This window comes from Choloepus didactylus, chromosome 19 (genome assembly GCF_015220235.1).
Source record: "Choloepus didactylus isolate mChoDid1 chromosome 19, mChoDid1.pri, whole genome shotgun sequence".
Taxonomy (NCBI): domain Eukaryota; kingdom Metazoa; phylum Chordata; class Mammalia; order Pilosa; family Megalonychidae; genus Choloepus; species Choloepus didactylus.
In genome coordinates, this window is record NC_051325.1 from 946,815 (window position 1) to 951,661 (window position 4,847).

Sequence of the window (4,847 nt, forward strand, 5' to 3'; positions counted from 1 at the left end):
AGAACAAAGCCAACTAACAAGAAAACCCCTAGGTAGAAGATAGAAAACAAGCTCCAAAATAAACTAATAAAGAAAATCAGATGCCTAGACAACTTAAGTTAACAAGTCATACCAGGAAAAAAGAAAACATGGACCACCCAAAGGAACAATCTAATAGCTCAGCTGAGATACAAGAGTTAAGGCAACTAAAGCTAAATAAATTCAATGAAATGAAGAAAGATATAGCAAAAGAGCTGAAGGATATAAAGAAGACACTGGATGACCATAAAGAAGAATTCATAAACTTAATAAAACAAATGGCAGCATTCATGGGAATGAAGGTCACAATGGGGGAGATGAAAAACACAATGGAGGGACACAACAGTAGATCTGAACAGACAGAAGAAAGGATCAGTGAACTGGAAGACAGGTCATTTGAATTCATACACACAAAAGGACAGATGGTGAAAAAAATGGAAAAATATGAGCAGGGTCTTAGGGAGCAGAGTGCCAACATGAAATGCACAAATATACGTGTTATGGGTATCCAAGAAGGATAAGAGAGGGGAAAGGGTCAGAAAGAATAATAGAAGACATATTCACAGAAAAATTCCTAAGTCTTATAAAAGACAGAAAATTAGAGATTCAAGAAGTACAACATATCCCAAATAGAATAGATCCCAATAGACCTACTCCAAGACACTTACTGGTCAGATTGTCCAATGTCAAAGACAAAGAGAGGATTCTGAAAGCAGCAAAAGAAAAGCAATCCATCACATACAAGCGAAGGTTGATAAGACTATGTACAGATTTCTCTGCAGAAACCATGGAGGCAAGAAGACAGTGGCATGATATATTTAAGATACTGAAAGAGAAAAACTGCCAACCAAGAATTCTATATCCAGCAAAACTTCCCTTCAAAAATGAGGGAGAGATTAAAACATTTTCAGACAAACAGACACTAAGAGAGTTTGTGAATAAGAGACTGGCACTATAAGAAATACTAAAGGGAGTGCTACAGGCTGACAGGAAAAGACAGGAGAGAGAGACTTGGAGAAGAGTGCAGAAATGAAGATTATCAGGAAAGGTAAAAGGAGAGGAAAAAATAAGATATGACATATAAATTCCAAAAAAAAAAAAATGGTAGTAGAAAGTACTCCCCTTACAGTAATAACACTAAACGTAAATGGATTAAACTCCCCAATAAAAAGACACAGACTGGCAGAATGGATTAAAAAACAGGACCCATCTATATGCTGTCTACAAGAAACTCACTTTAGACACAAGGACAAAAATAGATTGAAATTGAAAGGTTGGAAAAAGATATATCATGCAAACTACAACCTGAAAAAAGCAGGAGTAGCTATATTAATATCAGTCAAATTAGACTTCAAAAGTAAAACAAAAGAGACAAAGAAGGACACTATATATTAATAAAAGGTTCAATTCATCAAGAAAACATAACAATCATAAATATTTATGAACCAAGCCAGAATGCCCCAAAATTCATGAGGCAAAAACTGTGATCACTGAAAGGAGAAATAGATACCTCTACAATAATAGTTGCAGATTTCAATACACCACTCTCATCAATGGATAGAACATCTAGACAGAGGATCACTAAAGAAACAGAGATGTTGAATTGTATGATAAATGAACTAGACTTGACAGACATTTAAAGAACACTACGTCCAACAACAGCAGGATACACTTTTTTCTCAAGTGTACATTCTCTAGGATAGACCACATGTTGGGTCACAAAGCAAGTCTCAACAAATATAAAAATAGTGATATTATACAAAACACTTTCTCAGACCACAATGAAATGAAGTTGGAAATAAATAAAAGGCAGAAGGTCGTAAAATTCACAAACATATGGAGGCTAAACAACACCCACTTAGAAAACCAGTGGGTAAAGGAAGAAATTACAAGAGAAATTAGTAAATACCTTGAGGAAAATGACAATGAAAACACAGCATATCAAAACTTATGGGATGCAGCAAAGGCAGTGTTGAGAGGGAAATTTATTGCCCTAAATCCCTATATTACAAGAGAAGAGAGGGCAAAAATTGAAGAGTTAACTGTTCACCTGGAGGAATTAGAGAAAGAATGGCAAACTAACCCCAAAGCAAGCAGAAGGGAAGAAATAACAAAGATTAGAGCAGAAATAAATGCAATTGAGAACAGGAAAACAATAGAGAGAATCAACAAAACCAGAAGAGTTGGCTAGGCTAACAAAAAAAAAAAAAAAAAAAAAAAAAGAGAGCAGATGCAAATAAATGCAATCAGAAATGGAAAGGAAATATAACTACCGACCTGCAGAAATTAAGGAGATAATGAAAAGATAGTATGAGCAACTATATGCTAATAAACTAGACAACTTAGACAAAATGGACAACTTCCTAGAAAATTATAAACAACCAACATTAACTCAAGAAGAAATAGATGACCTCAACAAACAAATCACAAGTAAAGAGATTGAGGTAGTCCTCAAAAAGCTGCCAAAAAGGAAAAGCCCAAGACGAGATGGTTTCACATGTGAAATCTACCAAGCATTCAAGAATGAATTAGTACAAATCCTGCTCAAATTCTTCAAAAAAGTTAAAGAAGAGGGAAAGCTACCTAACTCTTTCTATGAAGCCAACATCACCCTAATACCAAAACCAGACAAAGATACTACAAAAAAAAGAATATTATAGACCAATTTCTTTAATGAATATAGACACAAAAATCCTCAACAAAATACTTGCAAATCGAATCCAGCAACACATTAAAAGAATTATACACCACAACCAGGTTTGATTTATTCCAGGCATGCAAGGCTGGTTCAAAACCAGAAAATCAATTAATGTAATATACCACATCAATAAATTGAAGCAGAAGAACCATATGATCATCTCGATCAATGCAGAAAAGGCATTTGACAAAATTCAACATCTTTTCCTGATGAAAACACTTCAAAGGATAGGAATAGAGGGGAACTTTTTCAGTATGATAAAGGCAATATGTGAAAAACCCACAGCTAACTTCATACTCACTGGAGAGACTGAAAGCTTTTCCTCTAAGATCAGGAACAAGACAGGGAAGCCCACTATCACCAGTGTTATTCAACATTGTGCTGGAAGTTCTAGCTAGAGCAATTAGGCAAGAAAAATAAAATAGCAGTCATCCAAATTGGAGAGGAAGAAGTAAAACTTTCACTATTTGCAGATGACATGATTCTATATGTAGGAAATCCAGAAAAATCTACAGCAAAGATACTTGAACTAGTCAATGAATACAGCAAAGCAGCAGACTACCAGATCAACATGCAAAAATCTGTAGTGTTCCTATATACAAGTAATGTGAAACAAGAGGAGGAAATCAAGAAAAAAATCCCATTTACAATAGCAACAAAAAGAATCAAATATTTAGGAAAAAACTTAACCAAGGACACAAAACACCTTTATATAGAAAACTACAAGAAACTGCTAACAGAAATTGAAAAGGCCTAAAAATATGGAAGAACATACCATGTTCATGGATTGGAAGACTAAATATAGTTAAGATGGCAATTTTACCTATACTGATTTATAGATTCAATGCAGTACCAATTCAAAACCTACAACTTACTTTACAGAAATAGAAAAACCAATCACTAAATTTATTTGGAAGGGTAAGGTGCCCCGAACAGCCAAAAATACCTTGAGAAAGAGGAACGAAGTGGGAGGTCTCACACTACCTGACTTTGAAGCATATTACAAAGCTACAGTGCTCAAAACAGCATGGTACTGGCATAAGGACAGATATGCTGACCAATGGAATTGAATTGAGTGTTCAGAAGTAGACCCTCACATCTATGGACAACTGATCTTTGATAAGGCAGTAAAGCCAAAGCAACTGGGAAAGAGCAGCCTGTTCAATAAATGGTGTTTGGAGAACTGGATATCTATTTCCAAAAGAATGAAAGAGGATGCCTATCTCACACCTTATGCAATAATTAACTCAAAATGGATCAAAGACATAAACATTAGCACCAAGACCATAAAACCCTAAGAAGAAAATGTAGGGCAATATCTTAAAGATCTTGTGATAGGAGGTAGTTTCTTAGACCTCACACCCAAGGCACAAGCAACAAAAGAACAAATAGACAAATGGGATCTCCTGAAAATTAAACACTTTTGTACATCAAAGGACTTTGTCAGAAAAGTAAAAAGGCAAACTACACAATAGGTGATATTTGGAAACCACATATCAGATAAGGGTTTAATATCCCAAATATATAAAGGAATCCTGCATCTCACTAACAGACAGACAATTCAATTAAAAAATGGGCAAAAGACATGGACAGACGTTTTTTCTGAAGAGGAAGTACAAATGGCTCAAAAACATATGCACAGATACAGGACTTTGGTAAACACTCATCATCTCCACAACTTTGGAAAATATCAATTTATTTTTCTTTGTGAAATAACATGTACTGGTCAAAAACACTTAGTTGAATGTTAAATCAAAGTATTTCCTTTCCTATAAATAACAAAGTCTAAGAAAATGTAGGCCAATATTACTCATTCTGAGACTCAGAAATAGCAATGAGAGAAGAATGTGTGAAAGTCAGGTGGAGCTGAGTCTCATTGAGAACATTTATGAAAGAGTCTGTGGATGAAGCCTATGACCCATGTTAATGTTCAGTAAACCCATCACCATCTTTAATAAGATTTTCTTGCTGCTGACAACCAAAAGCTTCACTAACATAGCCAGAATTTAAACCACATTCCTTAAAATTTAGCAGATCCATCATCTCACAACATCAGTATGAAATATGCAATGATTTTATTTGATAGAAAAAGATCAAAATGATTAACCTTCTTAGAATCACAGAGCTCAGA